This window comes from Protopterus annectens, chromosome 17.part0 (genome assembly GCF_019279795.1).
Source record: "Protopterus annectens isolate FY-2018-M chromosome 17.part0, PAN1.0, whole genome shotgun sequence".
Lineage (NCBI taxonomy): Eukaryota > Metazoa > Chordata > Ceratodontiformes > Protopteridae > Protopterus > Protopterus annectens.
The window spans coordinates 475,968,215-475,982,923 of NC_056751.1; positions in this window are offsets into that span (position 1 = coordinate 475,968,215).

A 14,709-nucleotide genomic window follows, 5' to 3' on the forward strand; every position below is an offset into this window, starting at 1 on the left:
ACCTAGACCCATAACTAGCTACCCATAGTTCCTCCACCCGCACCTCCTCTACAGCACCCATCCTTACTCTGGGTACAGGTCGGGTCTGAACACACCACTACATGCTGCCCACTCTCCACTTCACGGGACCCATGTCGTACATTGTCTTGACCCATGGGTCATCAGGCTTTCCCACCCTTGTATTCCGGGTATGTACACACCCTGGCCAGAATGGTCATTGCATCGACTTCCTTGCATGATATGTCAATTTTTGCGGCATCCCGCAAGGGACGCTCCTGTCTGTGTTCCAAGTTTAGATTTCATAGGTGCACTGTGTACCCTCCCGGTTGTATCCTGGCTGTGGTCTGGGGAGCAGTGGACTATTTACATTGTTTGTCAGTTTGTGTGTATGTTTCCTCTGTCTGGCTGGGGGGAGAGGTGACGCTACGTGTACATGTTTCTTGCTTGGGCTCCTCACTTCTATTGGCATAGCCTGTGAACATATGTCATTCTTGTGTGCTGTTTCCTATCATAGTTGTTTGTATATCTTTGTATATCTATGCACACACACATATATAATATATATATATGTTATATATGTATATGTCTGCATATATATATATATATATATATATATATATGTCTGCATATATATATATATATATATATATATATATATATGTCTATATATATATATATATATATATATATATATATATATATATATATATATATATGTCTATATATATATATATATATATATATATATGTCTTCATATATATATATATATATATATATATATATATATATATATATATATATATATAAATCTATGTGGGTGTATGGGATGTATGTCCTTAATCTTACTTATCTATGCTATGATGGCTTAGTGGGTAACTACTGTGACTATAGTGTAAAGGGTCCTGGGTTTGATCCTGCTGAGGTGGTGTATGTTGTTTCTGGCCAGAACTTGGGCCGTTGGATCCAGACTGTTTAAGGCACTTTATTACGGTTGTAAGCGGCTTTGCGTGATGGTAAGCACTGCTAACCTCCGGTTCCAGTTTCTTATGCTCATTAGCTTCTACTTTGCTTACTCTGTGTGGGCAATGCTTACCCCCATGCAAATGCACTTGGACACGCTTACCGCTGCTTATTTGTGCTTAGACCTGTTTACATGTGCCTTATTCATTATGATAATAACACTTTACATGAGCATTTCATCCAGTACTCCAGTTTAATTGTTATTCTGTAGGTTATACAGCGAAATTATGTAAAATTATGTTCATATACAGATTTCCCGTGGAAAATGATTTGTGTTGCAGTGGGACTCGAATTGGGAATGCCTGTTCATTTGGTGGATGTTCTTACCATTCCACTATTGCTGTGCTGTTTCATTTGCATATATATTCCTTGTTATCCTCTTCAGCCTTTTCAGCTGCTTTAACCATAGCTAGGCGATGGGCACACCTGTGCACCTACGGTTAGCTGTACTCGGGGTTTTAAAAAAATAAATAAAAGTGTCTCTTCATTTTATTTAAATGTACTGCTGCTGTTGAACACATGGGGACTGTTGGTGAGGATATGCGGACACCTATGAGCGGTCTCGCTCTTTTATTTACACTTTCTTCTGTTGTACTTTGCAGGGGCATGTTTATTCTGAGAGCTCTGCTCTCAGACACGCCCCCTGCACTCGTCCATGTTCCATGTAGGATTTGGAGCTCAGGCAATGCACCTTTATTATTATTATGCATGACACGCTGCCGTTCTTCTCTTAAACTGCCACTTCCATGCAGGACTAGATTAATCCTGCATGGAAGTTTAGTAAATCTGGGGGACTGTTAATGAAGTGAGTTGAAAAATCAAGATCAGAGAGTGCAGCATTATACAAGACTAGTTAAAGTTACACACATATTTAAAAGAGAATCTCTGTACATAGAGTGTTAATTAATTTAGATCTTTGTTATTCTGCATCATCAAAACATTAGCATTTATACTGGTTACATTCATACTATCCATCTCAGGCACAAAGGGGGAATAGTCATCAAATCAGTAGTCAGGAGATGGCAAATACAGAAGACAGATAGTGAAGGAAGGCAGGCCATACTGTTCGGAGCTTGGAGGCTGAATTTTGATTAATTCAGTAAAATTCTCATTTCCTATCTGTTGGTCATGATTTGCATAAACCTCTGAGAATTCCTTTGTTCACAACTTATTAAACTTTATTGCCTTCAGTTTATAATCCTGCACAACACTTATATCCCAACCTCCCTTTGCAAATTCCATATTAGCAGGTTTCTATTGATTAGATGAAAATCCCATTCTGGATTTCATTTGACAAATTACAGTTGTGTAAGTAAACTTACCATAACAGTAGATGCGGAATAGGTAAAAATGGTCTTAGTTAAGGTAGTAGCAAGTTTGGATCTTCAGTATCTTCGGGAGTTAAAACATAAAAAGTATTATCCACTTGCCTGTGTATGAGCAGAAGCTTCTAGGGGAGATTCTCCTGCAGTGGTAGACTATTCTTTCTCTCGTGGTCCTGGGCTGTTTCTTGTTCGGTTGGGTCCAGGTGCCTGGAGAGGTAAGCCAGCACTCCTTCTTTATGGAAAAGTGTAGATTCCTTTATTAGAAGATGAGTGTTACTTAGAAGACTGAGCACAAGTGGTTAGTCAGGTTTTTTATTACAGTTTTAGTAGGTGGGTCTAACGTAGTCACCTCCCATTACATCATAGGGGCATGGTTAGGGGGTGGGATCATTTTTTTGAAACACCCATGATGTCATAGTGGCCCTGACCTTATGTGTGTATGGGGGTGGGTTACCCAAAGATCAAGTCATGCTTTTGCAGTTAATAATCAGAATCTTGAAATAACATAAACTGAAATAAAATAAGACCATATAAAAATAACAGTAATAATAAAAGTACAACATACAAATAAAACAAAAATAAACATAAATCCATTAATTTTTCTCCCCATTTTGTGTCATGTTCAGTTCTTATGATGGCTACAGATTTCTGTTCCATATTCTTGTGTTTTTTTACCTAAATAAAAGGTATCTGTAGAAAAATGTAAATTCAAATGGTGAAATATTGTTGAAACAAGCCGATTGGTGAATAACTTATTTTATTTATAACTTCCGTGTTTTATTTAATTTTAGCTACCATGGAAAAACAAAATGGTGGTCTTCTATATGCTGCGGTACTTTTGATAAATCTTCATCAGATCTGCTAGGAATAGATTCTTAATAAGTCGGTTGAGAGTTGTTCATCAAGTGTCTAACACTGGTTCATGGTTTCTGGGCAAGAAGCTTCAATCTTTCAGCATGGTTATCTCATTCAAAAGTATACTGTGACTTCCCTATGGGTCAGGGTAAATGGGTGCCTTTTCAAGTACATTCCCCTGTCTTCAGAGTGGAGAAATAAACACACTGCCTTGATCAAGTCAGCATCTATGGAGACATTTTTATGGGAAAAATTCTTAACTTGTTTAAATTTATGAGCAACAAGTAGGTGTGTATTAAGCATAAAGGCGCTTTTGTCTGTAATGTTGTTCTGGTGTTTCAAATTAAACATGGATGATTTAACCACTCCTGGCTACAAGATCGAAGAGGCTAGCATGTTTATGGTGAGACTAGCAGAGAAAACCCTTGGGAATGAACATCTCTAAGCCTGTCATCCAATTCCTTGGGGGATGCCTAGAAAGTAGACAGACTTTTGGGGGAGTTTGTGACAGTGCTTTGTGAATGAGTGAAGGGATCTTATGGACAAGGAACTTCTTGAAAAGATGGACTGCCAAAAAAACTAATTTAATTGATTAAAAAATGCAAAAGTATGGGGATAGTGGAAATGCATGGGGTTGATGTGGCTGAGGTTCTTTTGTTCATCTCCTTGGTGGTCTGACCATGTGGTTGTGTAGCTTCAATCATTGTAGTGTTAAATCAGTCCAGAATAATGAAACCCTGAGTCCCAAATCTGTGTGTTGTTTTCTTTTGGGTGCCAAGTGGCTCATTTTTATACATCAGCTGTCCAAATAAATCCTTGTTAGAATCTACCACATAGTGCTGATGTTAGGTCCTGGGTGTCTGAGTCGGCAGAGGCTGGAAATGGGAACATGTACCTGTGTCAGACTAACCTTCTTTCTTGTGCAGTGAGGTACGTTATTTTAGAAACAGAGTTAATTTATTTAAAATTAAGTGGAAACAAACTGGTGAAAGTCTCAGTTGGGATTTATTATGGATCGGAATTATTAGGTTTAGAATTTTCTTCATTCATTGAAGTTTTGTGACATGGGGTTCAACTGCCCTTCTCCTAAGGATGGGAGTATACATTGTGATATTGCTGTCTCTGAGCTGTATTAATAATTTGGATGTTGCCCCAAAGGTTGGCAACATGTATAAGCCATGGTTTAAGATGGTGGAGCTAACAACCAGAAGCTATGCCCTATGAGCTAGAATTATGCTACTCCAGTGGTCCACAATGGTGACAAGCTTATTGACTGTGCAGTTTAGATAATTATAGCTCCTGAAAATGGAAAACTTCTGGGAGAAATACTGATATTAGTGTTCAAGAGCACTGTATAAGTGGGTGATATTTGTTTGTCTGGAGAGACGGTGCGGAAGATGCCTAGAAGAACTGAATATTACGGGGCCAAATGACTGGTAAAGACCAAAGGGACCTATCGGCATGCTATATCTAAACATTAAGCCACCTTGTAATCCAGAATAAGTACAACTTTTAGAAAAGCAAATAGTTTGCATAAACCTAGACTGACTTATGACTACCACATCTTAAGGTCTATATAATTTAGATAACAGATCATAAAAATTAAAGGGGGAGGGTGATGCCAGTTGAATGAGAGAGGGTGGGTGAGGTGCCTAAGTGAACTGAGTGGACCAGAGGACAGCATACAAGCCTAGTTATATATGCTATAGCAAAACATCTAACCACACCTAACTATTAAATACACACTGGTAGCACCACAAAGAGTTCAAAAAAAAATTTTGGACTAAAGCCGGAGAAATATTAAAAAACTTAGAAATATCAAATACTGTGAACCCTTCCATTCAGCAGTCTTAAAACCACAACTCTGGAAAAAAATTTTGGAAAGTTTACAAATCAGGAAAAATATAAAACTATCAAGATAAAAAACAGTCAAATACTCACAAATGTGAGTAAACCACTATTACTGACCAATTTTGAATATCTAGTGTAGCTTTACAGTAAATAAAAAGTCAATAAAATGTCCAAAGGATTCCATCAAAAAATAAGTGGTTCCCTTGTCTGAGATGTCCCTGAGGGTGGTCTAGAGGTATAGTCCTGTTAGTGGAAATTTTATGGTCCAGTTTTTTTAACTTTAAGGTGCAGTTGATGTATTCTGTGTAGTTTAGACCTGTTTTTTTTTTTTGGCTTGCAACCTTGTCTTCCACTCAAGTTCTTTCTTCTCGAGTCTATAGTTGGGGTTACTGTTGAGTGGGATGTCTTTGATTATGTCTAAAATAAAGAATTTAAACTTGTCATGTCTGTTTAATCCTAGTGTGCATAGCCACTGGGTTTGAAGGGACAGCATGTTGGATAGCAGATTTATATCTTGCGATCCTGGTCTTGAGTTTATTGATCATCTTGCCTATGTAAAATACTCGGCACTTGCTGCACTGTGCTCTGTAGACCACTTTCTCTGTATCACAGTTCCCAATGGTATAGAAGATGTATCTTTTCAGGTTAAGATCCCTGAAGCACGTTATTCTTGTCCCAGCCTGCATGATACTAAGTACAGTGACAGGTCTTTCTGTCTTTCCATATATGTTATGTTTTGGAGGCCCTGTATTCTCCCAGTCACAAACCTCTGTGTTTTTTCTAATTCCAGTATAGACAGTACCTCATAATCTCAAACTTAGTGGTGTGAGATTTGGGAACACAGTTTAGTAGTAACCTAAACTTTGATCACCATGTATCCACAGTGGTAAGGAAAGCCTTCTACATTGCACATCTCATAATTAAGAGCATCACTTCCAGGACTAAGGATGTTATAACTCATCTGTACTCGACTCTCATCAGACCACTAATAAAGTATTATGCTCCCTTCTGTATGTACCTCAGCAGACACCTGCAGCAGATGGAGAGACCAGAAAGGTTTCTCACCAATGAAATACAGGGCCATCAAGAAATGACCAAAGGGGATACACTGAAAGCCCTGCCATTGTACTCGGTATCATATAGGCTGCAGAGAGACGACTTGTGCCTGGCCTACAGAGCAGTCTCTGACCCAGCCCTAATGAAAATGCTACACATCCTCAAGTCAAATTGGACAAAATTCACTCACTCCAGGGATCTTAACCTAGCCTGGGTCATCAGCAGGACATGCTGGAGGGACAGATATGTCTGCCAGAGATTGCTGCTCCTCTGGAACAAACTCCAAATTCACATGAAGTAGGGGTCCTCAATGACCCTATTTAAGTGAAATTTGGACAATGGGATGGGAGACCATAAATTCACCCTGCAACTGCCACCTATGTCCCTCATGGACAGGGGCAGTCGGTGTTGATTATCGACTACCTCTGCAAATACAGACCATCTTACATGGTCAGTTAGGGAAAATGTGTATAACACTATTAGGCTTGTAAAGGCTCTACGGACATTAGTCTAATAACCTCCTATGAACCTATGAATCTATGAACCTAGATACACAGACTGGACCCAATAGAAAGCATTCTCAGCCTGCACATCTGGCCTGAATGAACAGTTCAACAGTCAGCAGTTAGTTAAAAAAAAAATGCAATTGTGGCTCAGCTTTTTCTTGGCTTTTTAAAATGTTGGAACCCAAGCCAGAGCAGAGCTTATAGCCAGGCTTGAGCCAAGGTTGATTCGGTTCTGGCTGGTCACCTCTAATTGAAGGTATTGTATAAGTGGTATACAGTGTGCAGCATCAAAACAGAATTCTCCTTTTTCTGAGTTATATGTTTGTTAACTTAGAGCAGTGAATAAACAAAGGCTGCAAGGAAAATAATAAGAAAGATGCAGAGGAGGGGAGCTTTCATGCTGTACTTACTAGCTGTCTTGTTTTGTGTTATTTCTGTAGCAGGACTGCAATTAGGCATTTAAAGGTTTAGCAAACTGTTAGAATGGTAATGTAATGACAGAACCTTCACAGTGGTCATGATGCTTTACCTTCACTTCTTTGATCGTGCTGCCATTTCCTTCACTCCTGAATGGATCAATGTGAATATTCCCCAAATATCACTGGAATGGAAGTTTTTTCCCATTACGATTGGTAGTATACAAGAGATGGAAATTAAAAACACTTATAACATAGACATGATTTACAACAAGACAAAATGCTTCCTGCTGCTTGTAAATCTATCCCTGCTTTTACAGTCTTTTATGGATTTTTGTTTCAGATGGTTAAGGCTGTGAGCTACAGTTCCTGTGATATAGGATTTGAATCCATCATCCCTAACATGCCTACTTTGTGACTTTGAGCAAGTCTTTACACCAGATATTGCTCCTGGATTGTTCATGAAAATGGACTGTATGTCCAGTCAAGCCTACCTGGTTATGTTATGATATTATTATTATTATTATTATTGTTGTTGTTATTTACATCTCTTGACAATATTCCTTTTGAAACAATACAGTACCAGAGAACAAAAGTCCTTCCAGGAGGCAGACAACAGCAATTTCCAATGTAGTTCAAAGAATAATCCACAAAAACAGTCTTCAAAGACAGCTCCACAAGGAAAAACAGGAACATTCAATTCTGATAAAACACAGCACTGCTTTATTCGAACCAAACACAAGCGCTTTCACTACTGCTTCTTCAGGTGTATACATACACATTCATACACCTGAAGAAGCAGTAGTGAAAGCGCTTGTGTTTGGTTCGAATAAAGCAGTGCTGTGTTTTACCAGAATTGAATGTTCCTGTTTTTCCTTGTGGAGCTGTCTTTGAAGACTGTTTTTGTGGATTATTCTTTGAACTACATTGGAAATTGCTGTTGTCTGCCTCCTGGAAGGACTTTTGTTCTCTGGTACTGTAATGTTTCTTTCAGTTTTACTTCTGGAGGTTATAGGAGCTCATTGGGAGTATATATTCTTATTTAGAATATTCCTTTTGAGTCAAGACTCAAAAGCTATTTTTAGCAATTACTTCATTACAAATGTATCAAAAGCAGGCTTTTGGCAAAGGGATAAAACTATTTAATGCTCACATTATCACAATAATTGTCAGTGCAGTGAAATAAAACATGATGTTACACATTAAAGTGCTTATCATGACAAGGAAGAGCACAGTGTAATCCATCTGTTTTCATAATCAGGAACAATAATTCTCTCTGCTGTATCCAGCGTTCCTGCCAGAATAATTCATGTGAGTGCAGACAGAAGGCTACCATCACTGGATCAAAAATATTTATCTATGGTTTACAGTGTGTGAAAGCAAAACCTTGGATGTCCATGCCATAACTCATATGACAGCACTGAAGGGATGTTTCTTTCAAAATCTAGAATGTGTGTAGTATCAGTAGGGATCTTTGCTTGTTGGAACATGGAACTGTTGCATTTGACTATTAAGCCTGGAATATACTTTGTGGACACAGTTCAAGTCACAGATTGCAATTTCTCGTTTGTAGCAGAATATGTTGAAATTCCTTATCCCTTCATTTGGAAAAAAAATCAAAAGCATTGATGTGATCCTTTGCTTTCAATAACTTGTTTATTGACTGGGTACACCAGCTGCTCAAAGGTATCTTTTTTCAAAATGGGCCAAAAACAAAGATATCATAGAATATGAATAAACTGGTTCAGAATAGCAAATGTACGAATATTCTAAAGAAACATTATATGAATATCTCAAAACAGCATTTCAGCTTTTAATATATGATTCAAACAAGCAGAAGTGGATAAGATTAAGTGGTATCACTTCCCTATAAATGGTAACAGAATACTTGTTTCTGTTAGCACAACCCCCCCCCAAAAAAATAATGTAACTAAAATTCAATAGAAGCTACAGAAATGAAACAATTCTAGGAGTATAAAGTGTGTACTTTTTATGGTCCAAAATTAAGAAAAAAAGAGGGCTGCAAAGGGTTACTTTTCTTAAAGATTTAAGGTCAAGTAAATATTTACGAGTATTGAATGAAGAGTACCACTTCATGTCAGATTACTAAAAAATTTATTAGGAAAGGGAAATTTCACTAATCTACCAAGTAATATAAAAGATTGCCTCCCGGATTAACTAATCTTCCATGCAGGACTAGTCTAGTCCTGCACGGAAGCGGCTGTTTAGGAGGACGGCAGCGTGCCAAACATATTAATGAAGGCGCGCTGCCTGACCTCCTAATCCTACAGCAGAAACAGTAAATAAACAAGTGAGACCACTCATAGGTGTCCACATATCCACACCAACAGTCCCCCATGTGTACAACAGCAACATGACATAAAAATAAAAAGAAGTAACCCCTGTATTTATTTCTAAAACTCAGAGTACAGCTAACAGTAGGTGTGCGGGTGTGCCCATCGCTTAGCTATGGTTAAAGCAGCTTAAAATGCTGAAGAGGATAGCAAGGAAGATATACACAAATGAAATGGCACAGCAATAGTGTAGTGGTCAGACCATCCACCTAACGAACAGGCATTCCTGGTTTGAGTCCCACTGCAGCGCTTTCCATGTGAAATCTGTATACGAATATATATTTACATTTTATTGCTGTATTACCTACTAAATAACATTTATATATGAACTGGAGTACTGCATTAAATGCACATGTGAAGAGTCAGTACCATAATGAATAAGTCAGCAGTAAGCAGGCGTAAGCACAGATAAACAGTAGTAAGCATATGTAAGCACTAGTGTGCTTGTGCAAGTGCGTGTGGGTGGGGTGAAGCACCGCCAACACAGATTAAGCAAAGGAGAAGCTAACTACATGAGACACTGTGACAGGAAGTCAGCAGTGCTTACTTCTTTGCAAACCAACTTACAACTGCTTGAAAGTGCCTTAAGCACACCGTATCCAACGGCCGGTGTTCTGTCCGGCAACAAAACAAACAGCCTCCGCAAGACCAGACGCCAGGACCATGCACACCATACACAAAACGATTTACCACTAAGCCATGCCAGATATGCAGAAACTGTATGTTGCCAGAAACATAACTCCAGCCCAGTCATGCAACAGTACAGAGAATGTATACCTACAGCTAGATGGGCATGTGTCTGCAAATATATCACTAACTAAACGGATACAACATATCTATAGATGTAGTCACACACACATATATATATATATATATATATATATATATATATATATATATATATATATATATATATATATATACATATATATAAATATCCAGAGATATACACATATAAGTACAAATATATGAACAGGTATACATGCAAATGCTGACAACTACACATATATATGTCAACATCTATATGTCCGCATATACACATCAAGTGACATATATACGCAGATATATGTCTCCGTAGGTATATTCTGACATAGTTAGACATATGAATGAAAATGGACGACAATCCCCCGCACCTTGGGAACTACAAAATAAATCTCCAAATGCCAAATAAAAATAAATGAAAGATTTATTGAATTTAAGCTTCTCGCAAGCTTTTCGTTGGTTTTAATACACCAACTTCTTCAGAAACTCCATACAGGAAATGGAAACATCACTCAGTCACCACCCCTTTTAAATACCCTCACTTTGTTGCATGAGAAATAGGTTAACATAAACATCAAATACACTTAAAAACATTATAAAAACATAATATTGGTACAAGAAAAACTCTGGACCAGTATAAAAACATGTAAAAATAAATAAATGTTACTATTTCATAGACAAGCATGTTATAACTTGCTGGCTTTGGTTTTTATACAATATTAAAACCGACAGAAAACTACAAGAGCGTATTTATGAGTATGTATACGCTATCAGGAAGGGTAAGGTAGAGAATGCCTTAGCAAAACATGTAAAGGAAAATCCCCTACATTCATTTTCTTTCGCAGCCATCGACCAGGTTCGATCTAATGGCAGGGGAGGTGCCGATTCACTCATCCTCAAGGGGAGAGAACTGATTTGGCAATTGAGATTGGATGCCTGTCACCATCCAGACATTAATGGTGGATTATCCATAACATGTATATTGAAACTTAAGAGTTTAAATAGATAAGTATTTAACCTGCCAGTTGATTCCTAACATGCCACATATCTATATATCATATGCATAATATCAAAAATTAAGAATTAAGAATTAAAAATTACAAATTAAAAATAGGCCAGTTTCATTTAATTTTATCTTATTGTATTTTATTTAATAGTAATTTGTCCTATGTCACATATATAAATATAAATATATTCTACAGGTCCGTGTGTGGTCGGTAGCAGTATTGTCATTTTTTATTAAAACTTTAAAGTTAATATTGTATAAAAACCAAAAGCCAGCAAGTTGTAACATGCTTATCTATCAAATAGTAAAATGTATTTATTTTTACATGTTTTTATACTGGTCCAGAGTTTTTCTTGTACCAATATCATGTTTTTAAATGTATTTGATGTTTATGTTAACCTATTTCTCATACAACTAAGTGAGAGTATTTAAAAGGGGTGGTGACTGAGTGATGTTGTTTCCGTTTCCTGTATGGAGTTTTTGAAGAAGTTGGTGTATTAAAACTGACGAAAAGCTTGCGAGATGCTTAAATTCAATAAATCTTTAAAATATTTTTTATTTAGCATTTGGAGATTTATTTTGTAGTTCCTGAGTTGCGGGGGAGTGTCGTGCATCTATTTTCATTCACAGTGTGTCTGCATTACCTTAGTGTGTCAGCGTGGTTTGTTCGTGATGGACACTCCTCCTTTGCCCTCGTCTGGAACTCTTTCAGAGGAAGAAGCTAGAAGCCTCACTCAACTTCTGGATTTATTAACACAAAAAGTGAATTCTTTATCGGACCAGCTAGATGGCTTCATTGGATCACAATGGAGCCCTAAAGTAAATTCTTTGGTTAGTCTCCAGGGTGACAACGTCTCTACGGATCACCCGGATGGTGTGCACCTGGTTAGCCGGATTGCTCATGCTAAACCAACTGTGGCTCCTATTTCATCTACAGGTAGGGATATCCAACCTTCAGGCACTAGTGCCCAACCTAGGGTGGATATTCAAGATGAATGAATGCTGACAACCATTTCAATTTGAGGTGCTTCATCTTATTCAAATTCTGCTACTGTTTCCACCACAAATATTTTGCAGGAACCGTTTAATTTAAATATGTGGCTCAGCTGTCCTTTTTCCCTTCAGGTGAATCAAGGGAATATTATTGAGGAGCAAGGTATGCCTGATCTAATCGATTTACCATCTAAATTAAGTTTATTTGACCAAAGTTTGATGAAACTGAGAAAAATCAAACTCGAAGTGGCATACTTTAATGAACGTAAATTGGCTAAAGTGGTACCTAAAGGCCTTAGGTCTTGGCAATACCCCATGGGGTTGGTGGAATGTTCGGCATTCCACATGCATCTAATAAATCTGTTTGACAAACATGGTTTTGGACTGTTGGATCTGATAAATTGCAATTACCAACAGGCTGCTGAAGTTCTAACTAAAGAAATTACAAAACTGGATGTGGAAATTAAAAATGATCTGAATTTCCACCGGTATCGTTTTGATTATGAGCGGTCATTCAGCAGCATTGACCAACTCATAAACAAAATTACAGTCAAGAAAATAATGAAGCTCAAAAGGGATATAAAGGCATATGGGGAAGGCACGGCCTACCCAAAACCACCACTATCCCAAGGTAATTTTTTGGCCTCAAGTGTAAATCATTTTGGGAGAACAAGTTTCTCCAACACTGACAAGGGAGCGGGACCTAATGGGTCTACACAAGTGGAAGTTGATATCACAGATTCAAGTGAGCCAGTTTGACATAGTGATCGTCTGGCTTCACAACACCAACCTACTACCACTGTTCAGGTGGTGGAGAATTCAAATTTTCAGAACTTAGTCTCCCACCATTCCTCCTACCAGGGTCGGAAGACTAGGAACAGATCCAGAAACAGGAGGAATTAGATGAGATCCAGAAAGTAGATTACAGGTCTACTACAAAGACGTGTTGTCATCACAAATTCTGATTTGGATTTCAACATTTATAACTTTTTTGACTTTACCTTCACTAGAGATCTAGTGGAATTGCTAGCCAAAGGCCTTAATTTCATACCAACTAGACGGGCAAATTTGCCTGAAACCATTTTAGAGTTAAAGTTGTTCGTCAGAAAGTTAAACTTGCAATTGTTGTTGGGTAATTGTACTAGGGAACCAGGTAATTTTTCCATCCCTAACCCTCCTTTATGTCCTGTATTGGAAATGTTTGAGCAAATTTGCGAATTGGACATTCGCCACTTACTAAGTCACCCTTTCCAGTTACAGTCATTTAGATTCAATATCAGTAAGGAAGAAAGGGCTTTATTAGATCTTCTATGTAATGCACCGGTCAGAGTAATGCAGCCTGACAAGGGTGGTGGCCTGGTGGTGATGAACGATGGGGATTATACAAGGAGAATGGAAGACATCTTGGGCTCTGAAACTTACAAGGACATTTCTAGGAATGAGTTGAATATAGGCCTTTCCAGAATTTCTTATTATTATAATGACATGCTCATTAATAATACAATTGATTTAAATTTATTTAATTATATATCCACATCAGCGCCCAAAGTTCCCATAATTTTTGGTTCAACCAAAATTCATAGGAATCCTGAAGACCCCCCCCCCCCCATGTGCCCTCTGGTTAGTGCCAGAGGTAGTATAACCTATGTTAGTGCAAAGGTAGTGGATTCAATTTTTAAAAAAAGTATGTAGAGAGTGAACCTCAAATATCAAAGGATTCCTGGTCTTTTTTCGCCAGGGTCAACCAAATCTCTTACTGTGTAGACAGTTACTTTTTGACTATAGATGTGATGGATGTGTAGTCTTCCATTCCCCATCTAGTGGCATTAAATTGGATTCCCACCATAATGCGCTCTAAAGGAGCACCCAACGAGGAGATCCAACAGATCAGTGAATTGCTAGATATTATTTTATCTAGCAATTATGTCACTTTCAATAATAAGTACTACCTACAGAAAATAGGCTACCTATGGGATCTCCTCGTGGTGCCAGTGTGGCTAATTTAGTCATGGCTGCCTGGGAAAGGGAACATGTATTTACAAACCCTATATTCCAGGACAGGGTGTTATTGTACACGGGGATGGTGAATCAGTTGACCAGCTCTTAAACTACTTCAATTCTTCTACTGAGTTCTTAAAGTTTACCTCTAGTGTGGAAAGAGATAGGATTTCATATTTAGATGTAGACCTATCAAAAGGCAAAAGTTCCAACAGTTATATAGCTAGGATCCACCGAAAGGAAACTTTTTCTAACAGCTATCTGCAGTTTAATAGCTGTCACCCTTTTGCCCAGAAAAAAATCCATCATAAAGGGCCAATTGGTGAGAGCTGCAAGAATGGTGACTAGAGATAGTGACTTCTTAGAAGAATTCTTTGAAGAATGTAAATTCATGGAAAGCCTTTTCCTCAAAAGAGGATACCCGGAATACCTTATTTTGGAATTAATTTGTGAAGTCCATAATAAGTGGGTGTCAGGTTTCTATGTACCTATTGTAAATTCTTCTAATACATGTGAAGATAATTATACATCTAACTCAGTAGCTAAGAAATTTTATCCTTGTAGTT